The following is a 25,249-nucleotide window of genomic DNA, read 5'->3' as shown; positions in this document are numbered from 1 at the left end:
TAATTTTTCTTGGCCCCTTGAACATACTGTAATCCAGAGATTCTCAACTTTTAGCACTGCTGACATTTTGGGCTGAATAATTATTATTCTTTTTATTGTGAGGTTGTCCTTTGCATTGTAGGATATTTGACAGTATTTCTGGCCTCTACTACTATTTGTCAGTAGCACTCCTCAATTATGACAACCAGAAATGTCTTCTTCAGCCCTTGAAGAGCAAACTGTACCACCTGTATGTTGTATTAATGTACAATGGGGCCACAGAAATGAAATCTCTCATGCTTTCTCTCTGTGATTCTTTCCCTCTATCTTTTTCTCACTTGATAGCCAGTTAAATCTACACTAACAGACACTAGTTCTTTGCAAAATTTTTAGGTTACACTATCCAATAAAAACAAATGAAGAACAATAAATTGAAACGAAGGGGGCCGCGCGCGCGGGAAGGGGCGGGCGGGGAAGGATCGCTGGCGAGATCCCGAGGCCAGGCTCTAGCTCCCGCCTCCGCCCTGGCCCCCAGCGCCCACCGGGTCAATCCCGCTCAGCTTTGATCAAAGCGATCCTTATCTTCAACAACCGCGGGAAGCCGCGGCTAAGTTCTACCAGCCTTACAGTGAAGATATACAACAACAGATCATCAGGGAGACTTTCCATTTGGTATCTAAGAGAGATGAAAATATTTGTAATTTCCTAGAAGGAGGATTATTAATCGGCAGATCTGACAACAAACTGACTTATAGACATTATGCAACGTTATATTTTGTCTTCTGTCTGGATTCTTCAGAAAGTGAACTTGGCATTTTAGATCTAATTCAAGTATTTGTGAAAACATTAGACAAGTGTTTAGAAAATGTCTGTGAAATGGATTTAATTTTCCATGTAGACAAGGTTCACAATATTCTTGCAGAAATGGTGTTGGGGGGAATGGTGTTAGAGACCAACATGAATGAGATTGTTACACAAATTGATGCACAAAATAAACTGGAGAAATCTGAGGCTGGCTTAGCGGGAGCTCCAGCCCGTGCTGTATCAGCTGTAAAGAATATGAATCTTCCTGAGATCCCAAGAAATATTAACATTGGTGACATCAGTATAAAAGTGCCAAACCTGCCCTCTTTTAAATAAAATAATTTTAAAGGCCACTCCCAGGTGAAATCCAGGGGGAAAAGTCATCTAAGTTTACCATGCAGTTGTTTACCAAAAATAGAGGAGGAGAGTCTTAACTTTTGCTCTTGGATTTAAGTCAAGGTACTGTATAGAAGTTGTGTGAAATCAGTATGATGGTTCAATGTTGTTTTTCTTGCTCAGTGATTTTGAAGAAATTGAGTAGTTCAGTGTGATTTTTTTCTTTCTTTTCTAAACTGCATTCCTATGCCCACCTAAGGCATGCCTCTAAGCATTGGCTACAACAGTATTTCAAAAAGTGTTTGAAACATTTTAAATTATGTACAACCCAAATTTTTGGTGTTTTGTATGGATCACAAGTGCAGCATTCCTTACTTCTTTCTGTTATTTGTCACAATTGTTATTTAAAGAACCAAGTATGTATTGCATGAAAACATTATGACCTTTTCTTCTTAGTTTAAATAAACTCCAAGGTAACTGGACTGCTAAGCAAAAAAAAAAAAAAAAAAAAAAAAAAAGAAATGAAGAGCTAATCTAGCCAAAGCATGACTGAAAGTAACAGAAAGCCAGAAACTAATGAATGTGGAAAGAAGAAAAGAGGGCAGTGTCTAGAAGTACCAAAGTAAAAGCATAACACATCTTCTGTTTCCCCAGAACTGTCCAGAAAGAGGGCTCCAAGTTGATTGCTTCAGGCCATGCAGAGCAGCCTAACCATGAGGATGGGCCTCTCAATGACCTCAACCTTTGAAAGACCACCCACCAATTTCCAGCCCTCCAAGGTATCTTCTGATTATGAAGTTGATTTCCTCTTTACATTCAAGAGATTTGGGATATATATATTAATATATATATGTATATATATATATATATATATATATATATATATATATATATATATCCCAAATATATATATGAGAGGTTTTGAGAGCTTGAATGTCAGAGCACAGAAATCTGAAGATGGTGGGGACAGAGAAGAACAGCAAGAAGAGTAGATATCTAGGTAAGCCAGCAGAGCAGTTATGGGGTTGGACAATCTGGGAGGAGGTGAATCGAGAGATGCTAGCAAGCATTTAGTGGGAGAGTTGTTAAGGTCTGTCAGTATGTAGAGTTTCTGGGAGAGTTTGCAGAAGCCAGACCAGTCTGGGAGGAACGAAGTTATTAAGCAGATTTTAGAGCAGAGTATCAAAGGGGAAATAAGGCATAACCCTTGTTCCTAAAAGTTGGGTGGAAGGTGACATTTTTGTCAGCTTACAGGTCATAACGTTCCTTTATATCATCAGTATACTTAGTTTCCAAAATCATCAGTATCAACAGGGCAAGGCCAATTGTCATCAGCCTTTGTACTCAGCCCCTAAAATAGTTCCTGCAGTGTGGGGAAATATTCAGATGTTGGTTCCTTGAGGAAAGAGCACTCAGCTGGGAAGTTGTTACATCTGTCCAGGTGTGAAGTTAAGTTCACCAGTAATTCATCCTTTTTTACACGCCAGGTATTACATCAACACTGCATTGACTTACCTTTACTTTTCTAGAGCAATGCAATGTCCACGTGGGATGGCTCTGTTGTCTAGGAGTGACCAAAGTTCTGTTGTTCTTTGTTTTCTTTAAAACTGATGCAGTGTACCCTGGTGTGTGTGTGTGTGTGTGTGTGTGTGTGTGTGTGAGAGAGAGAGAGAGAGAGAGAGAGAGAGAGACTTTGCACACAGTATGTCATGTTCCTGCACTTGGTCCCTTGACTGCAGCCATAGCTGTAATTGGCAGAGCCCAGTACTTTCTGTAATTGTATCCTTAACATTATGTTGTGCTTTGATCTTTAGTTAAGAAACCATTCCTGGTTTATAAACACCCATCTTGTAGGTTGGCTATGGTTATTTTCCTTGTCTGGAGTAGTTTGATTTGACTTATGTACTTCCCTACCTCTGCCAAGGAAGGTCTACCAGGGATAGCAAACAGGGCCTTTAAAACTTTTCATGGTTTAAAATTTTTTTTCATGGTTGATGATGTAAGCTGCCAAAATCTGAACTAGTAATATCTTTTTGGACTCAGTAGAATAGTCATCTTTTTCATTTAGGTCTGACAGAACTGTATAAGATACAGTTTGGGCCTTGCTTCCTTCCCTAATTCACCTGGGCACAAAGAAACACACCCAGCAACCCTTGCTAGTTGCTTTCTGTATAGTACCATGATCATGGTCTCCAAAGATTTATAAAACCTTATTCAAAGTGACCACATGGCTTGCAATCTAGTGTAGAGTGGGATAGTCCCTAAGTATCCTTGGTCGGAGGATCTCATCTCTCTGCATTCACCACACCTGCACAGACCAGATGTTCTTTCAGAGGCGCACTTCTGCTTCTTCAAATGCCTGCAAGGGCCAGGGGGCAGCCCAGAAGTGAAGACACAAGGGAAAACAGCAAGGGAAGCCCCAGCTTCGGGGAATGATTGGTCAAGAGCAGCTCTCCTTAGACAACCTAACAACCATCTGCTAAATGTTGTTTAGAGTTGTTCCCTAGTGAAGAGTTTATGTTGGTTTGTTTTGTTTTTTGTAAAATATATTGAACTATATCTGAAGACATTAAAAAATGTCTGGGTAGGGGGCTGCTGGGAGAGGGGGGTTTCCTCAGAGAATGGAATGCCCCAGGAGAAATTTCACTTGTGAGAGGGGAAGCCCATTTTATATGACATAATGGTGTCATTATTTAACACTCTGTTGGATTTTACAGTTGTTACTCTTTACCATTATTTTGATTAATCATTGATCATTAAAACCCTGTGAATTATGAGAAAGCCATCATTAATAAAGTGCTTCTTAGGCTAGACCACAGACCAGGATTAGTTTCTTTCTTATCCACACCAGAGCACTTGTATTTTTCTCACTGGTCTATAGGAGACCACCTCCCCCTATCCAGACAAGACGTCTCACCCAGAGCTACATGTCAGTATTCAAAGACTGACATCCTCTAAGTGCCAGTTGGCTTGTATTTTGACTTTCTTAGTCACATCTGTGTGCAAACAAGAACACAAGAACAACTACAAAGAAGATAAGCACTGGAGCACATATTTGGTTCACAGGAAGTTAGGGTATATTTCTCTTTCACATCTCATATTCAGTAAACCCTAAAAGGCGGTAGAAAATCTAAGCCAAAGTTTGCTCTGATTCACTGATGCATAACTTGCACACTGGACAGTCTATAACAATGTCTCAATCTAAACTCATTTGTATTTGGATTTATAATTATGTCAGTTTCTCCCCCATTCTGCTTCAAAATATAATACAAGGGAGTGCTTATTTTACCTCTTGTAATTAAAGGGTCCATGCAGGTGCTTTTTCCCTATGAAAGGCAGTTTGTCTAAAAGGTGATATGAGATCTCTATCTCTACAGAAAGAAAAACCGGTGTCTCTTTTAAAAATTTTTTAAAAACTTATTGATTTTTAGAAAGAGGAAAGAGAGGGAGAGACAGAAGGAGAGAGAGGAGAAGCAGGAAGCATCAACTCATAGTAGTTGCTTCTCATATGTGCCTTGATCGGGCAAGCCCATGGTTTTAAACCGGAGACCTCAGCATTCCAGGTCGATGCTTTATCCACTGCGCTGCCACTGGCCAGGCAAAAAACTGGTGTCTTAAGTGACAGTTCCTTCTCTTGCTTGTGAAGGTTTTCTCTGGCAGCCTCACAGGTGAGCAAATGCTGTGGATTTATAGAAAGAAAGGCATATAAATCAATGTGATATGTGGACATCTTTTCTCATGCAATGTTTTTTTTTTAATTGACAGGAGCAGAGATAGTGAGACAGACTCCTGCATGTACCCCAACCGGTATCCACCCAGCAACCCCTGTCTGGGGTCAGTGCTCAAATCAACCAAGCTATTTTTAGTGCCTGAGGCTGACAGACCAACCAAACCATCCTCTGCACCTGAGGCCAGTGCTCTATCCATGGAACCAATCAGCCAGGACCACTGCAATGCTTTTTAAAATATATACAACTTAAAATGAACTTTTGCTTTTAAAGTCTCATTATTTTTGTTGCAGTCATAACAATTAAACAAATGAAGCAGGAGGATCTCTGCATTGTGGTTATTTTATTTAAGCCATTGATGAAGCTTCTTTTTTTGAGTAATAGCAACTGTAAAACTTCCAAGTCAGTGTAAGTGTTGATTCTGATTGCCAGAGTTACATATCTGACTATCATAAATAAGCTGCAGAAGTAAAATGTCTCAGCACATGGTCAGCAAAACTACTTTGAAACAGACCATTCTTCCTTCTAGTTATCAATTAAGTGTAATGGTTTTACAGAATTAAGATAATAATTCCTCATCTCTCTTTACCTATTTCCTAAAGAAATATATAGTCATTGTTTGAATCAATCACTTTCTATTCTTTTTAATTTTGTAGAATTTCTTATTTCTAAGATATTTACTCATTATATAAAAAGAGGAAGCAATTTGATTCTTTCACATGGTACAATATATTATATGGGGTGACCAAATTGTCACAGTTTGCCCAGGACTTTCCTGGTTTTAAAACTGAAAGTCCTGTGCCCTGGGAAGCACTTCAGTCCTGAGCAATCCAGGACAGCTGATTAGCCTACAGCTAGGGTGTATTTGGGGGGAAATATGCATCAGTTTTAAATGAGAAAAATAATTATTATTTAAAGCACCTTCCTCTATATTTGCAAATGGTTCTGTGAATGAAATATCAAAAAGGAGCAGGTGCCTCTCATTACTGGGCAGGACCAGGCAGTTTTCAGCTGCCTTGCACACAAAGCAGGAACTATTCCCTCTTAAAATGTTGTAATGGGGAACTGATACTTTCCCAGAAGGAAAATATTGGCCGCAGAAAAGTCAATGTCAGTATTTCTCCCTGGAGAAAAATACAGTTTGATCTCTCCTCAACCAAGTCATAGTTGTGTTAGGTTCTATTTGAATATCTTCCTTAGAAACTATCTCAGAATAACCATGACAGCCTAATAGATTTTTTCTTATAATATTAGATTGAAGAGATCACAGTACTTGAAAGACTAAGTGCTTATTTCCAAGGAAATGGAGAAAGTGGTTAGATTTTCATAGTGTGTAAGGTTTGGGTACATAAATATATTAATCCTTCCTCATCTTCAATCCACTTCCTGCCCACTGTCCTGCATCCCAGTCACTGTTCTTCAGGTAATGCTGTCTTGGATGATTGATGCACACTCCTCATCTCCGAGCATTGAGGTTGGCTTTTTTATTTGCTTAACCAAAATTGATTGCAAGCCTATTATGTCTGGGCCTTTTCTGGAAGCTGAGGATACAGAAATAAAAATAAAACTCCCCACACTTAACTCACATCTATTATAAGTCAGTGAGAAAGAAGGATTTTATGTAAGTAACTTCCATGTAATGTGGCACACTCTGAATATAAACCTTGCTTTTAGAATTTAGGGGAGGATACTCTTCGAACTTCCTCAGCTAGCTCTTCTGTTCTGTAAAAGTAGGCATCCTTATATTTCTGCATTTCTGGTAGGCAGGTTATTTTCAAAATATACAATCATGTGTTTCAAATATGATTTCGGTTATTTCAAGGCAGGAATATAAGATCAGCCTGTCTTAGTACCACATTCTGGGACTTTTGGTTCATAGGGTATCATTTCCAAGAGTGTTGTAATGTAGGGAATGATGTATGCACTTTATCCTAGACATAATAAAGGCAATACCAGAATGTGCTCTTGTTTATTAGTCAAAACTGATTTTAGTGGCTTCCTACCTCTCACCATCCCTCCCCTCCCTTTGCCCTTTATGGGATTCTCAAAGATACCACTTTCAAGGAAAGCTTTCAACTTTAGAAAAGTTGCAAATAAATAAAATCAGTATAATTATATATAATTACACTCATACGCAGTTGGGAAACATTCAGCCTTCTGAAGGGAAAACTTTCACCTGTATTTCTTGAGGAAAACTTGACCTCAAGAGATAGATGATTGGTAATGAGCTAAATCAGCAAATCAATTTGGCATATATAGAAGAAAGTTGAATTGCAGATCTTGAAACACTTAGAAGATCATAAGATTCTAATCTAAGCCACTTGGCAACCGAGGCACAAAAGCATTAAATAATTTTTTTAGGGCCACCCAGTAAGTATCAGAAAATATTTGCTGTTCCGAGTTCTCCCCTTATTATTCAGGACCCTCTTCTGGATTATCCCAACGTCTAGCAACTAGATAACCAACTGTCAGCACAAGTCAAAGCCTTTGGGATTTAAAACCCTGATCCTACTTCAAGTTGCTTTTATTTGGGAGGGTCGGTAATCATGATAAAATAGTATTTTGACCATTGACCCTGAGAAAGCAGGATGAGATTCCAACCAAAGGCAAGGAGAACAACTGCTTCAGGTGGAGGGATGTGTGTGAGCAGTGGTACAAAGGCTGGCAGCAGAGGTATGTGCCAGATTAGAAAGTGAATGGTGATGGTGGCTATAGTGGGACCACGAGAAATTGAAGGGAGGTTAAGGCCTTGAATGCACCATCTCTCTGAAGATCACTTATTAGGAAAGTTAATCTGTTATTAGTACTGAAGATGGACAAAACGGGGAACAGTGAGATTTACTAGGAAGCTATTTCCATTGTCTAGAGGTGATGCACTAGATATCCAAAGAAGTAAGACTGGGTAAAGGGGATGGGGACCATGGGGCAAGGAGACTAAATTGTATCACAAACTTCAAACACCCTCTATACACCAGATACCAGGCTTGGCCTTAAAGATACAAAAATAAAAAGACCTAGTTTTCACCTCTCAAGGAATTTGTAATCCCATAGGGAACATGGGCAATGAGTCAGATAATTGTTATACTGTATCCCAAGTGTTGGGAACAGTTGCATAAAGTGGTTAAGGGAACACAGGCAAAAAGGGTCTAACAGGTAACTGAATCCAACAAAATAGTTTAGGTAACTGCAATGGTGAATTATCTCATGAAAAACAGCGTGTCAGGACTGAGAAAACCCAGAGTAGCTGCTGAGCAGCAGGAGATGACTATCGTGGAAAACTGTTGCCAACCCTAGCCCTGAAGTGGTTAGAGGAAGAATAGATTGATCAGACCCCAGTAGAAGCTGAAGTCATGGCCAGAACTGTAGTTGACGAGTGGCATGAGATGAAATGTGTCCCCTGAAATTCATACGTTGCATCCCTAACCCCCCAGTACCTGAGAATGTGACTGTATTTGGAAATAGGATCTTTAATTAAGGTAAAATGAGGCCATTGAGGTGGGCCAAACCCAATTTGACTGGTGTCCTTATAAAAAGAGGAAATTAGGACACAGACACAGAGGGAAGACCCTGTGAACACATAGGAAAAAGACACCCATCTACAAGTCAAGGAGAGAAGCCTCAAAAAGAACCCACCTTGATGACATGTTGGTCTTGGGCTTCCAGCCTCCAGGACTGTGAGACTATATATATATAATTATATATAAAATACAGTATGTCTATAAAGTCATGGTGCACTTTTGACCGGTCACAGGAAAGCAACAAAAGACGATAGAAATGTGAAATCTGCACCAAATAAAAGGAAAACTCTCCCAGTTTCTTTTTTTGTTGTTTTGTTTTTTTGGGTTTTTTTTTTTTGTGTGTTTTTTTGTATTTTTCTGAAGCTGGAAACGGGGAGAGACAGTCAGACAGACTCCCGCATGCGCCCAACTGGGATCCACCCGGCACGCCCACCAGGGGGCGATGCTCTGCCCCTCCAGGGCGTCGCTCTGCCGCGACCAGAGCCACTCTAGCGCCTGGGGCAGAGGTCAAGGAGCCATCCCCAGCGCCCGGGCCATCTTTGCTCCAATGGAGCCTTGGCTGCGGGAGGGGAAGAGAGAGACAGAGAGGAAGGAGGGGGGGTGGAGAAGCAAATGGGCGCTTCTCCTGTGTGCCCTGGCCGGGAATCGAACCCGGGTCCCCTGCGCACCAGGCTGATGCTCTACCGCTGAGCCAACCGGCCAGGGCCTCTCCCAGTTTCATACCTACTCAGTGCAGTTTGATGTGGGCTCACGCACAGATTTTTTAGGGCTCCTTAGGTAGCTATCCTGTATAGCTCTACAGACTCGTCACTGACTGATGGCCTACCAGAAAGGGGTTTCTCCACCAAACTGCCGGTTTCCTTCAACTGCTTATCCCACCAAGTAATGTTATTCCTATGTGGTGGCGCTTTGTTATAAATGCACTGATGTTCACATTGCACTTTGGTCATGGATTCAAATTTAGTGAGCCACAGAACACACTGAACTTTTCTCTGTACCGTCCACATCTTGACTGGCATGGCCGTGGGCTGCTCCACTGTATACATGGTGTTACGTCACCATCTGCGCATGCACACATGCTGCCACATCATCCTACAGAAACTGGGAAGGTTTTCCTTTTATTTGGTGCAGATTTCACATTTCTATCATCTTTTGTTGCTTTCCTGTGACTGGTCAAAAGTGCACCATGACTTTACGGACACACTATATTATAATTATATATAATATATAAAAATTATAATTATATATAATATATATATGAAAAAGAATAGTTGTTGTTGGCCCAGTTTATGGTACAGTATTTCTCCATGTATAAGACACTCCCATGTATAAGATGCACCTTCATTTTGGGGCCTGAAATTTGAAAAAAAGTATTACATAAAGTTATTGAACTCAAGTTTTATTCATCATAAAATTTATACAACTCTTCATCACTGTCAAAAAAGCAGGAAATGCAAGTAGAAAATCTACAACCACTGTATAAGACGCACTCAGTTTTTAGATTCCAAATTTTTCAGAAAAGGGTGTGTCTTATACATGGAGAAATACGGTACTTTATTAAGGTAGCAGCACTAGCAAACTAACATGAAGAAAGAAATCACCACTCTCCCAGAAACATGACTTGATCAGGGAGACCATATGGAAGAGATGCTCTGGTCTCTCTCCCCAATTACTCTCTGATATCATTCAAAAGCTAAAACCACCTGCCAGCAAAGGGGCCCATATGATGTGTTTTGTGTATGTAGTCTCCCAGGTCATTTGTAGTACAGAGAAGTGTATGACTAGATCAGGCTAGGAGAGGTGATAAATAGAAAATAATCAACAAAGCTATCCATGTAGTCTTCAGAAACCAAGAACGGTACACAGAGGAAGCGACTCCTGAACTGAATCTAGGATAACAAAGAAGTGAACATGAATAAAGCATTCATAATCTTACTTAGCCCACAATAAGAGCTATGTATGGTATTTTTATTGTCTTCACCTCCAGACCCATTTTTATTTATTATTTTTAGTTCCTCCTAGCAATCTGGGGAAGCTGATATTATTCTCCCCATTTCTACAGATAAGAAAATTAGGCTCCAAAAGGTAAGTAAATGGCTAAGCTAGTTTTCACACTCAGGGCTGCCTGGCATTCCTGACGGTATAGTCATCAGCCAGATAATGAAGCCTGGACAAAGAACATTTTCAAAGAGAATGTTACAGGCACAAAGGCATTTTTCATGAAGTGGTTTACCAAACTGAGAGTATAGAGTGCAAAGGGAGAGAGAGGTGAGATGTGAGCAGAAAGGGGCGGGGCAGGATGAAAAACATCCTCATATGCTATGCCAGGTCGTTTGGACATCTTGGAAAACTTGGAGAACTTTTGAAGGTTTTTGATTTTAGAATAAGCATCTTGAGGGCTGGCTTTGTGGAAGATGCCACATTCTAGTAAATGAGACTGAAGATAGGAAAAATCAGTTAAATGGTTTTTGAACAAAGCTAGATTGGAAATAATAAAGGCTATAAATAAAGATTCTCAGGGCTGGTTGGAGGAAAGGGAAGAGAGAGAGTTAATAGGACTTGAGTACTAATTGGATATGAGAAATGAGGAGAAGAGCAAAGGGCTACTCCCAGATTCTTAGCTTGGGAAACTGCATGCATGTCATCTACAAAGGCTGGGAATGCAAGAGGAGGAAAGACTTGGTGGGAAAATGATCCTTGCTGTCTAACCAAGCTGAATGTCAGGTGCCTCTAGGTTATCTAAGTAGAAAATATAGAGCCAAGTGATACAAAAAAACCCAGAAAACCCAATGATGATGACTTAAATTTTATTAAGTGTCTTATAGCATAAATTGCAATATGTTGATTGCTCTTGAAAAAATTATATTTTTCCTACATTTTTTATAAGAGATAAGCAAACACCACCATGGTTAAGTCATATTATAGGCATGTTATTTTAATTATTTTTTAAACAAACCATTAATTAAGTTCTAATTTTGCATATAGTACCAAAATAAGTGTTGGGAGATGGGAAGGTAACAGAAAAAGCTGAATAAGACAGAGACTTCCAGGACAAGTTGACAGAGTACCAAAAATAAGACAAAGGCATAACCCAAAAAGGATGGAAGTGTTAAGTATACAAAAAATGTGCTCATAGTATATCTCAAAATTCTCAACTTGAACAGGTTTGGTGATGTGAACTATTTATAAATCCCAGTCAAGTCATATTGTCAGTAGTAGAAAATAGTATTAAACATAAAGGCTGAACTCCAAGTGGCATAGATATCATCACGTGGGAGCTCGGACCACTAGCCATCTGTACTGACAGTTGAGCAGTACACTGAGAACCGACACTTTGGCCCCCTGCCTGGGAATGCGCAGGATGGAAAATACAGCAGAAACCCCTTTGTGCACAGGCCACGTGGGCGGGCCTGTGGCACATGTGCCACAAAAAGACTGTGACTATATTCCGCATCAGAGGTCACTAACCCTTGCAGAGTCCAGGCAACAAGGCAACAACGAAGCAGATGCTTTGGCCTGAGTTCGTGGACTGGAAGACGCTCCAAGAGTAGACACTGCTGGGTGGCTATCTGGGAAACTGCCACATGGTCAAAGAACCATGTGTTAAGGCCTGACACCTCCCACTAAGATACACAGAGGTGATGACTACCTGTCAGTAAAGCCCATGGTGTGCTGACAAAGCGCCATGCCACCTCTCTTGTGACAGTGGGAAGATACACTGAGTGGGACACCCCTAACCACTTGGCAGGTGGATTACATTGGACCCTTACTGCATAGCATGGGACCTCATTTTGCTTTAACCTGTGTTGACATCAGCACGGGTATTCTACAGGCCTACCCAAATGGAAAGGCTAACCAAAGAGCAACTATTTGGGGGATTGTGTACCTCATATGGCATTCCACAAGTCATTGAAAGTGACCAAGGCTCCCACTTCAGTTCATCTAATACAAGAATGGGCTCAAGCCCTCCACAATGACTGGCATTTCTACCTCCCATTCAACCCAACAGGGGCCGGTCTCATACAGTGTTACAATGGCCTCTTGTAGAATGCCTTACAGACTGACACTGAGTCCTTCCAGGGTTGGACAGCATGACTGACAGATGCCATTCAGATGCTAAATGAACAACCACGAGGAGGACAGGCAGCCACACTAGTGCTGCTAACCCAACTGTGGGTGGTGCCCATTTGTACTCAGGTTTGTGCCAGTCCAGACCTCACACTGGGACAGGGACAACAAGACAACATGCTCTTACCCACTACTCAGGATGTTTCCCCAGGTGGTTCACTCTGACTTGGGATTGGACAGTGCAAAGCAGCCCCAAGTGGTGCTCTCTGGTCTCCCCCTCAGGAGAGGGTTTGGCATAACACCTGCAGTTACAGCCAACTGTTTCAGAGACATGTCCCACCATGATCTGGTGTCATAATCCTGGTTCAGACATAATACTGAGGGGCACTTATATTGCCTCTGTATGGCAAATCAGAGCTCCTCCTTTCTCTCTCTCTCTCTGCAGGGAAGCAGGATAGGGAGGAGGCAGGCATGGGCCTGGTACTGTAAGCCTGGCCAGGCCCCACATAGTGTGACCCTTTTGATGCAGAAATGCACAACAGTGTGCATCCTGCCAGAAGCAAAGATGTTCCACTCATTGTTCCTTTCTCTCATTTGTCTTACCACACTTATACAGGTGCCTACAGCTCCTTTCTGCAGTGGGCTGTTCTTTTGTGGGTGTCCAGAATCGATGTGTTTGCTACCTATACTCTGAATTCCCCACATTTACCATTGACTCATCCTAGGAAGCACATGAATTCGTCCTGGTTTAGTCTCTGAAACACCACTGAACTGGCATTTAATCAGACTAAGAGGCAAGTTTTCCAGCTCATGCATTAAGGAGTACAACAGGTAGACAATAAGACCATCCTGGACGTCCCTAGGGGCCAAACTTAGATATGCTTTAGCCAGTTTAGTAAGTTTCCTTTTTCTTTTGCTTGTTTGTGCTCACAGCTTATATTGTTTTGGTGGTATCTGGATGCAATGTGCTGCCAACTCTCTTCCCACACAGGGGTACTTGTGAAAGAGTCATGTGTAGATTGTGAGGTGCAAGAGCAACGTTGGGGTGGAGTGTCGGGGTGGAGGGTGGTGATGGTTGTACAATATTGTGAATGTACTTAATTTTTTATTATATATTATATATAACTTTATTACTTAAATTTTACATTTAAATGTCATTTAACATTAAATAAAGGAAATAAAGGAAACTTACTAAACTGTCTAAAGCATATCTAAGTTTGGCCCCTAGGGACATCCAAGATGGTCTTATTGTCTACCTGTTGTACTCCTTCATGTCAGAGTGGTAAATTTTATGTATATTTTATCATGAAAAATAAGCTTTGATATTGTTCAAAAAAACTTCTCAGGCTCAGGTGACTTCCAAACATTTAATGAAAAAGTAGTACCAAGTTTACACACAGTATTCAGAAAAATAGAGAAATAACACTTCTCAACATTCTGTGAAGCCAGTGTTGCATTTGTACCAAAACCAGACAAAGGCAATATAAGAAAAGAAAACTACAGACCAATTTTATCATAAATATAAATGAAAAAATCCTGAACAAAATATTAACAAGTAAAATCTGCTGATATTTGAAAAGTATGTCATGACCAACTGAGATTTACCTCATAAGTGACAATGCTGGTTCAATATTAGAAATCAACCAAAATAATTCACCACATCAACAGACTAAAGAAAATAAAGGGACCCTCTGGATAGATCCAGAATTTTTTAAAAAATATTTTATATAATTTATTTTTTATTTATTTTTATTTTTTATTAATTTTAGAAAAGAGAGAGAGACAGAGAGAAAGAGAGAGAGAGAGAAGGGGGGAGGAGCAGGAAGCATCAACTCCCATATGTGCCTTGACCAGGCAAGCCCAGGGTTTTGAACCGGCGACCTCAGCATTTCCAGGTCGACGCTTTGTCCACTGCGCCACCACAGGTCAGGCCCAGAATTTTTTTTAAAGACTTCAACAAATATTTCTTATAAAACTCTCAGCAAACTAGGAATACAAGGGAACTTTCTCAATTTGAAGAAGGGAATCTATTAAATACCTGCCATTAACATCATGCTTAATAGTGAAAAACCAAATGTTGTTCCTTTAAGATCAGGAAAAAGGCAAAAATGTCCACTCTCACCAATCCTACTCACGTCATACTAAAGTTGCTAGCCAGTGCACTAAAAAAAGGGTGGGGGTAGAAGGGAAGAGTACAGATTGAAAAGGAAGAAATACAACTGTCTCTGCTTGCAGGAAACATACTTACCCATGTAGAAAATCTCAAATAATATACAAAAAAAAAATGCTACAATTAGTAAGCAAAGTTAATAAGGCTATAGAAAACAGGACTGGTATAAAATATTAATTGTTATTTTATAAAATAACAATGAAAAAATGGAATTAAAAATGTTTTAAATAGTATTTTTACACTATTGCACCAATAAGCAAGAAATACTTAGATGTAAACTTAGTAAAATATGTGTAAGGCCTATGTATTTAAAATGAACAAAACACTGATGAAAGAAATCATATAATACCTAAGTAAATGGAGGATTATACCATGTTCACAAATTGAAAGACCCAACATTGTTAAAATGTCCCATGCTCCCAAGTTGATCTATAGATTTAATACAATTCCATTTATAATCCCTGAAGGAGTCTTTGTAGAAATCAGTAAGCTTGTCCTAAAATTTATATAGAAAGACAAAGGAACTAGCATTCTTGAATAAAGAATACATTTCCTTATTGTTTAAGCACATGTAGTTGGATTTTATGTCACTTATAGCTAAAAGCATCCTAACTAATAGGAAAGCTACAGTTTTGACAACAATATTCCGTAATGATGTCCAAATGTAAAATAAAATAATTTTATCAATCCAGGATGATAAAGCTCATTGAAGATACTTGAAATATCCACTTAAAATATGTTTTTCATAAGATGTTCATTGAATAATAACACTGGGGAACAATTTTTTTGTTGCATCCACAAAAACACTTGTTCTTACCTAATTCGAGTGTGCTGATCTCAAATCTGACATTAGTTTTTCTCTATAAGCTACAGTTTTTTTGCAATTCAAGATTTTAGGTTTTCATCTTATTGTAAAATTTTCAATATTTAGTTTAAAATAATGAAGTAGAATGTCTTCTTGGGCATCATCTTTGTGAAAATATAATAATTTATATAATGCAGTAAATACACGAATACAATAAAAGATATGATTGCATCAGAATTTGTCTACAATTTCAAAATAGAACATATTAAAACATTTATTTTAATCATAAAATTTGCATGAAATGTATTTAAATTCTATTCAGGCAAAAATTTGTGTTTGTAGCTCTTGTGTTGTGTACTTGTTGAGGACAATCTCATTTGATGCTCCAGCAGTAGTCTATTCATCACTCACAGCTCCAAGATTTTCGAGAAACTTATCAAGGTGACTGTTCAGGAAGTGAATCTTAACACTTATGTTACATCCAATGTCGCAGAAAGCCAACAGCATCCTTTGAACCAGAATTTCATAGTTTTCTGTTTTTTTGTTGCCAAGGAAGTTCTTTGTTACTGCCATGCTGCTTTCTCCTCCTTATTCATCTTTCTGGCAAATTCTTCGTCATGTATGAGGGTTCAAATTTGAGGTCCATCGAATACACTTGCTTTTATGTTCTCGAAAGATGAGGCAGGAAAAGCAGAAATAATATGTTGAAAGCATTCACTTTCTCTATTCAAAGCCTGAACAAACTGCTTCATTAAGCCAAGTTTGATGTGAAGTGGAGGAAAAATGATCCTGTCTCGATTAACTGCAGGTTCATTCACAATATTTTGCATCCCTACTTCCAGAGCTTCACGTTTTGACCACTCCTTCTGTGTCCAGTGTTTCTCCCAAGCTCGGCTGTCCCACAAACACAGAAAGCAAGGATACTTCGTGAATCCTCTCTGTTGTCCTAGCAGGAAATTTACCATTTTAAGATCCACACAAATGATCCAGTTATGCTCCTCATACTTCAGAAAGTCGAGGACAATTTTTATGTCATTTTTACTAAGTCATTCAATTCGGGTTGGCTAAACTGCTGAGGGGTTAATGACTACTTGGCATCAGAAGAAGACCATTCAGATTCTACAACCATTTCCTCATGTATCTTACCAAAATACACTTGATCACCATGTTCACTTTCTTCAACCTTAGAAGAAATAAAACCATTGAAAACTAGAACCGGGAGTGGTCGGGATAGGTTGTATTGCTGAAGGAATATTAGGATATGCGATCATATGCCGTTTTTTCTTGCCATTGCCCTTTGTATGGATCAAACAGAAATAATAGTCACTGCTGTGGTCCTTAGGTTCACTGCAAACAATGGGAACACCAAAAGGCATTCCTTTGCGTTTTCCTTTTGTCCTGTCATGAAGCATTTCCTCACAATTATGACACACAATATGAGGAACCCAATTCTTGTCTTGATCACCAAGGGGAACTTGAAAATAGGCAATATATGCACGTGTCACAAATGATGAGATATTGTGCCTTTGACGTTGAAGTGTGTAACAGCCACATATATAACAGAAGGTGTCAGAACTATTCTTACATTTATGCCTACTCGAAGAAGCCACGATTCAATCTTAAAACAAAATAAGAGGGTGTTTTTATCAGATAACAATTTTTTACATTTAAAAACAACTACAATTATGTAAAAGTGATGTTTGTAAAACATTAATTGCTTTGTGGTTATGTTCAATCCAAGAATCATTGCCCTTTAACTCCAATTTAAAAACCAAGGCATGCCATTCACTGTAACAAAAAGAAATTAAAATTGCATAAAAACTAGAGCATGCACCAAAAAACAGATTTCAGATTTGGAATCAGCGATGCAGAAATATATAGAAACAGTTCTAAAACAATAGAAAATGGAAAAAAATTTGTTCCCCAGTGTAATAAATAATCTCATTTATTAAGTATTTACTATGGGCCAGACCTTTTCTAAGTGCCTTAAATATATTTACTTATTCAATGTTTATGGTGCTACAAGTCAAGTACTATACTCCCATCTAAACTAATCAAAGGCTGAAAGTTAAGAGAGGATACTTCCTCATAATCATGAACTGAGTAAGTGGAAGGAGTGGTATTTGATCTTAGGCCATGTGACTTCAGAGCACCAGCACTTAACCTTACTCTAATGTGAACTCTCTGTATTATGCATACTTACTCACTATAGTGTATTTTGTTAAAAATAACCACAGAACAACCCCACATAGAATTCTTATAACTATTATTTGAATAATAAAATTGTTTTAAATTTTTAATAGTATTAACAAAGTTTCCATATGTTGAACTGATTAATAAAATCAAAAATTAGAATTTTTTTGAGTTTTTTTAAATTTCATATATTTACATTTCTAGACATCTACTGTGATTCTAATTCTGTTAAAGGAGGAACACCTGCTAAATATGTCTTTGCTTGCCAAGTTTATCTGAGTCGGTGGAGGAAACAACAAAGAGGAACCACAACTCCAGTTATAATTCTGAAGAATAGTTAGCAATATAAACTTGTCTTCTCAGAGTATGGACTAACAAAGAAAATAAAAAAAAATTTACATTGATTTAGAGTGGCAGAGAGAGAGAAAGAAGCATCAAGTCTTTGTTCCATTTAGTTGTATACTTACAGATTGCTCCTCCTACTTCTCTAACCAGAGGTTGAGCCCATGACCTCTGGCAAGCTTGACTGATGCTTTATGCACTGAGCCACCCAGCCAACACCTATATATTTTTTTCATTCAGAGACTATATGGCTTTAATTTTAAGAACCTAATTTCTTCAATTACTGAATATTCTTTTAGTTCTAGGGGAGAATAAATTAAATTTAATAAAATGATAATATATGTATATATTAGCTTTCTATTGCTGTTTTAACAAATTACCTCAAACTTGGTGGTTTAAAACAACACAAATTTATTAGTTTTCAGTTCTATAGGTTAGAGGTCTGATATGGGTTTCACCAGGGTAAAATGAAAATGTTGGGACCCTGACCAGTTGGCTCAGTGGATAGAGCACCCTCCTGATGCAATGAGGTTGCAGGTTTGATCCCTGGTTGGAGCGTGTATGAGAAGCAGCCAATAAGTGCACACTTAAATGAAACAACTAAGTTGATACTTTCTCTCCCACTCATCAGTGGGGAAAAGAAAAGATGTTGGCAGGCTGCATTTCTTTCTGAAGACTGCAGTTGAGAATCTGTTCCTCCTCGTTGGTTTGTTGGCAGAATTCAGTTCTTGCAGTTGTAGGACTTATGCCTGTGTTGTCTTGCTGGCTATCATTTTCCGATTCTAGAGTTTTCTCGATTTCTTCCTTCATCTTCAAAGCATTGGCAAGTTGGTATTTTGTACATTGCGTCTCTCTGACCCAATGTTCTTTCATCTTCCACTCATGTGTTTAGATTGCACCAGGACAATTAATCTCTTTATCCAAAAGTCCTTAACCTTAGAAACATCTACAAAGTTCTTTTTTCTATGTAATACAACCTCTTCATAGGTACTAGGGGCTAAGTTGTAATTGTTTTTGAAGAATGTTATTTTGCCTACCATATAGAACATTAGTTCAGATTGTTTGAAGCTGAAAGTAGAAAACTTGACTGATAGTGAAAAAAGAAATAAGGTTTTTTTTTCTATGATGAAATAAAATCTGGAGACAGTGAAATCAGGTTTGGGTGGTCCATCAACGATCTGGTTTGTTTTTTTTCTTTCTACATCACCATATTTAATGTGTTGGCTTGTTGCCGCTGCAGTTCTAAGCACTATATCTGAATTCAAGGCCAGTAGGGAGAGGTAGTCCTGAATTCCTCTCCCAAACTTCTCTTATGTATCTTTAGTTTTAAGTGGCTCATATGGCCACCCTTGGTGCAAGAAAAAAATAAAAAGTAAAGTAACTGGCAAAGATTAACTACATTGTTTTGAAAGTCTTAGCAATTACATTATCTCATGAGAACATCATTAAAAATACCTGGGTTTTTGAAGCAAAGAATCTCAGTTAGTAGGCAGTGTATAATGGGTTATATCACAGAATCCAAGAGAAAATAAAGCAACCAAAAGTTGAAATAGAAATACCCGACAAATCTCCAACAACCTGAGCAGCAGGTGTTCGTGAAGCTTCTCCTTAGCTACTGCAATGAACTGGCTCTCTTCCAACTCCTCATCCTCATCTCTGGGTTTTTACTTCCAGATTTTTAGATCCCTTTGAGTAACCATTTTATTGGCTGAGGTTAGGTCAGGTGCCCACTTCTGGGATGATCAACTCTGACCCTGAGGTCAAGGACAGTTAGTACATACAAGGACTAACTCTGAAAGTCTAACTTTGTGTACTGGGGACTATTCTCAGAGAAAAAATAATTATGAGATGGACCTTTAGCCAAGAGATGTCTGTTACATTAAAGAAGGACACTTAAAAATGAAAATTGTGATTAAGTGGCTGTGTCATGATTTTATTATGTGATAATACTAGCTAACACACTGCACTGGTAGAAGATTTTTGAAATGATATTGACTTACATTCACTAAATTAATGTTCTCATCTTGGATAACTAACTCATTTGATGAGGACTAAAATTAATGTGTCAATGCGAGGCATGTCTGGTGATTACTCTACCAAAAAATATAAAGAGTATGAGTAAAGTTTTACACTAGTACTTGAAAAATGTTAAAATTTATTATTGCCAGTTTATCACTGAAAACTGCAGTTATATGCACAGGGGATTCTGGAGAGAGGGTCTGTATCAGAGATCCAGTTGGTAAGTTGGCTGTGGGGTATTAACATAGTGCACTTATCAACATGTGAACTTGTACAACAAATCACAATCTATTCTCATTGGAATGTTTTGTTGAAGAAAAATTGAATCTATTCTGACTCTGGTGCTTTCATATTTTATATTTATTTAATTTTATAAACTCTAGAGTGATATACAAAATGCATGGTAAATTTATTTTTTCTAGGCATAGAAATGAAATAAAAAAGCAGTTATAGAAGGGGATAAAATATTTGCAAATAGTATATCTGATAAAGAGTTGATATTCAAAAAATATAAACAACTCATATAGTTCGACAGCATAAAACAAACAATCTGAATTAAAAAATGGGAAGAGGAAACAGATTTTTATTTTCAAAGAAGACATTCCAATGGCCAACAGGTACATGAGAAGATGCTCAATGTCACTAATAGTTAAAGAAACGCAAATCAAAACCACAATGAGATATCACTTCACACATATTAGCATGATTGTCATAAAAAAAGGGGGGGAGGTAGAGGCTGGCAAAGATGTAGAGAAAAGGAACTTTTATACACTGCTGGTGGGATATAAATTGGTGCAACCAGAGTACAAAACAGAATAGAGTTTTCTCAAGAAATTAAAAATAGAAATACTGTATGATTGAGCAATTCTACTTCTGAGTATATAGCTGAAGTAAATAAAATCACTATCTAGAAGAGATAGCTGCACCCCATGTTCATTGTAGCATTTTAAAAATAGCCAAACCTGAAAACAACCTAAGTGTCCATTGATAGATAAATAAAGAACATATGTGTATATATGTAAATATATACATATAAATATATGTATAATAAAATATTATTCATTATATATTATATTATATATATTAATCATTATATATAATGGAATATTATTCAGCCATTAAAAAGAAAGAATACTAATTTTGTAACAACATGGATGGACCTTGAGGATATAGTGAAATAAGTCAGACAGAGAAAAACAAATATTATATGATCTTATGTATGTGTAAAAATCTAAAAAACAGAACTCATAGCAACAGAGAATAGATGTGGAAGAAATGAGTTATGGCTGTCAGAAGATACAAATTTTCAGTTATAAAGTACGTAAGTTCTGGGGATGTAATGTACAACATGGTGAGTATAGTTAAAAATTTGTGTTGCATATTTGTAAGTTCTAAGAGAATAGATTAAAAATTTTCATCACACCTGACCTGTGGTGGTGCAGTAGATAAAAGCATCAACCTGGAACACTGAGGTCACCTGTTTGAAACCCTGGACTTGCCCAGTCAAGGTACATAGAAGAAGCAACTACTACAAGTTGATACTTTCCACTCCTCTCTCTCTCCTCTCTCTAAAATCAATAAATACAATCTTAAAAATATTTGTTTTTGTCGCAAGAAAAATAATAATTATGTGAAGTGATAGATGTTAACTAAACTTATTGTATTGATAGTTTCACCCCATATACATATATCAAATTGTTATGCTGTACACCTAAAAGTTAAAAAAAAGAGTTATATGTTAATTATATATCAATAAAACTGAAGGGAAAAAGAGATCAAAGAAGTGGAGAAGGAGTTGGTAAATATAAGAACCAGAAAAATAAAAGAGTTACTTACAAAAAGGAAATTTTTTATATATCTTTTATTTTTCTTTTTTGATGATAAGGTATAGAGTGCTAGTACACATTTATTCTTTTATTGCTAAACATCACATACCAGCAATCTTCAAGTTAAATCCTAAGAGTGAATTACAGCACAATCATAAGACTTATGGAAAAAAATATCTGTGCACCATTACTATATGGACTTTCAATAAATACCATAGGACAAACTGAGGACTGAGAGCCACACATTCATGAAGTACACGTTAACAATTTACCCTTAGAACAGACAGTGATTATCAAAAGGTCAAGTTTAACCTTGTCTTTTCAAACTGAGATGCCGCAGAGAATATATACATTCTTTACAGATTGCAGGTGATTTTAAAAAGTCCTCAAAAATGTAAACATTGCAGAGTAGAGACATTGAAAATAAAGTTTTACTGTTGAACAAAGTGACAGCACAAAAAGAACACTTTCTTCAAATCCTCAAAATAATTAATTTTTCTAATTATTCTCCTGAAACCAAAATGAATTATTTTTATAAACATAATAATATACCAGGGACACACACACCTTCTGAGTGTTTTTTTATGTTAACATATATTTTCAGTAAATATTCAATATATTTTATGGCTTATTTAAATAGAAACATGATTTTCTAATTTATAAATAACAGTAATCATTATCCATTCAACCACATTTATTAAATATTTATGATGTTTCATGTACTGTATCAGGGATGCAAAGCAGAGTATGACATGGTCCTTGCTCTAGAAGTGCCCACAGTAAGTTGAAGAGACAGCATGTAACATTTCTTTCCTTTCTCACATGATGAGGCCATTTCTATACAAATGGGACTGCTTAGTTCATATAATTGAAATAATTATGCAAGTACTTCATGACATCCCCAAAGTTCTTCCTGAACAGATCTGAACATTACTTTTCTAATACACTTTGATTCTGCCTACAAATAAAACAAAGGCCTTTTTCCTGAGATAAACAAAAAGTTTTATGGTTTTGGTAGCGGTAATGAAACTGATGACCTCAAGCCATTAATTAAATGTTCAAATCATATTCAATACATCATTTCTGTTTAAGAAGGCAGGAAAACTTGTAATGCAATCTAAAGGGTTTGTTTAAAATGATTAGAGTTTTAGTGCCTGAACAGCAACTCAATGATCTGAACAAGGTGAACCTTATGAAATAGCTCACTTAGGAAAGAAGTTGGATGTTCTTGAGTGTATGAGTAGCATATATTTGTCATACTCATGCACTTTTAAGACTCATGGCTTCACAGTGACCTTCTGCCTTTCCAGATCTCCCAGGGCTGCCTTTCCAGTCCTAAAGACCTTGAACTAGGGTTTTTTTTTTTGTTTTTTTTTACAAGCACAAGCCTATGGAAAACTTATGCTTGTAGTAATGGGTAGCCATTTTTACGGTACTACCAAGTCTTCTGTGGACCCACTGAGGTAACTTAGGTGAAAGATGGAAAGGAAGAAGTAGATGTTTTATTACCCAACACAAAGCAATATGGGAGCCGCTGGAGAGGACAGCAATTTAGGACTTAACGTAGTTGCTTCTTGAAGGTGAGAAACCAGGAGCTAGGACCCGATAGTCCCAACAGCACAAGAGAAGATGTCTATCCTGTAAGGGTTCTAAACTTCAAAGCTCTGTTGAGAATAGTCACCATGACTGCAGAGGCCCTGTGATGTGTCTTGTGATCTGTCAAAAGACCCAGCTCAGTTCTGAGGTTCAACCCTAACTACCTCAGCTCACACGCTGCAAGTGGGAGACACTTCCTGCAGCTCACCATAAATGTCAAGGCTAAGGGCTATTTAGAGGGAATGGGGAGTACATTATCAAAAAAGTAAATCTTGTGGGACAAAACTTGTCTCAAGATATTGTAAGCCCTACATCCTACTTTGTTCACTTATTTGATATCATTTGACAAGGATTTTTCATTTCTAGACAGAAGTTCTTTAATAGAATTTTAGCAATTTAATTGTAATTAGACCTCAATTGTCAGAGGACAAAACAATACAGCATTAAATTTTAAAATACTCTCAAACAAGACAAAGGGCAAGAATACAAACAAAGAAAACACTCAATCTTCTGCTTGGCTAAAATCTGTTTTCTTTCAAATTTGGATTAATGATGTTTTTCCAAGAAATTTTTAGATTCTGGCTGTTTTGCTCAGTGGTAGAGCATCAGCCAGGTGTGTGGATGTCCCAAGTTTGATTCCTGGTCAGGGCACACAGGAGAAGTGGCCATCAGCTTCTTCACCCCTCCCCCTCTCGCTTCTCTCTCTCTTCCCCTCCTGCAGCCATGGCTCAATTGAAGCCAGTTGGCCTCAGGCACTGAAGATGGCTCCATGGCCTCTGACTCAGGTGCTAAGAAGAGCTTCATAACTGAAAATTTAAATTGAAGTCACAGTCCTCCATGACTTTGAATTTGGTATCTGGAGACTTTTCACTTTCTTTCTGTGCTCCATGTTACTTTGGTTGTTTGTGGTATTTGATGGGTTGTTTCTCTGTCTGCACATTTGACGTAGTGAACTCTTTTCTTGCTTACATACAGTTTTGCTCTCAGCAACTCAGCATTTTGATAGGTGTGGTACTTTTATTATTTCTTTTCCAGTAAGTAGTGTTAGAGGACAAGTTTTTGTTTTCTCATACCTACACAACTTGTGCCTCTGTGATTGCAATAGATTGGAGTCACTTTAGTTAAATAAAATGTTGCAAACCCACTGGAATGGTGAGTGACCCCTCTGTGACAAGCTCACTTTGATTATGGGACAGCACCACTGTGGTGGGGGAGTGTGGTGGGTAATTCAGTTCTGGTTTTGCTATCTCCTGGTGCTATCTTCTTTTCACTAATGGCTGCTGACCCCACTGTGTTTTTGGAGTCATCTTTACTGCCTCTGCTATGATTGGTGTGGCGAAGGGGACAAGTTCACAGTCTTGCAGCTTTGTCCCTGGCCAGCAAAAGGCTGTGTACTGTTTCAGGCTTCTCAACCTTTTCTTTCTGTGTCTGCCATGATAGGGAGAGGGAAGGGGGGGGGGGCTTTTTCTGAAAGAACAGTGCTTCAGCCCTTCTTACATTATAGGATACAGTGTGAGGGCTGTAGCCTGCCTGTTCAACTGCTACATGCTTGTGTTGCTGCAGTGGGTCCCTAACTGCATCTGTGACCACTGTCCTTGTTCTCCTCCCATTTGGCCTCTCCTCCTCATGGCAGTGCACCCACCTTCAGATGTTCTGATGCATGGGTCTTGCAGATGTGCTTATCTGTTGAGTTGGGGATCCTTTATTGAATTATAATTATCTGACTTGTAAATTTAAAAGGAGAAACAAAAATGTCTTCTCATTCTGCCATGATGCTGATGTCCCCTGGATGGCTCACTTTAAAAGGTGAATATTATAGCATATAAACTATATCTCAATAATGCTGGTGAATAAGTGCTAAGAAG

At 38.1% G+C, this 25,249-nt stretch overlaps 1 pseudogene; it reads left to right on the top strand.

Annotated features, from left to right (window-relative positions):
* The first annotated feature begins 190 nt into the window (after nucleotides 1-190).
* LOC136398366 (AP-3 complex subunit sigma-1 pseudogene) lies at nucleotides 191-1,601 on the top strand (annotated as a pseudogene).
* Nucleotides 1,602-25,249: the final 23,648 nt, after the last annotated feature.

This window comes from Saccopteryx leptura, chromosome 3 (genome assembly GCF_036850995.1).
Source record: "Saccopteryx leptura isolate mSacLep1 chromosome 3, mSacLep1_pri_phased_curated, whole genome shotgun sequence".
Classification (NCBI taxonomy): Eukaryota; Metazoa; Chordata; class Mammalia; order Chiroptera; family Emballonuridae; genus Saccopteryx; species Saccopteryx leptura.
The sequence above is the reverse complement of the archived record's forward strand: the minus strand, read 5'-3'. Positions and strand labels throughout refer to the sequence as shown.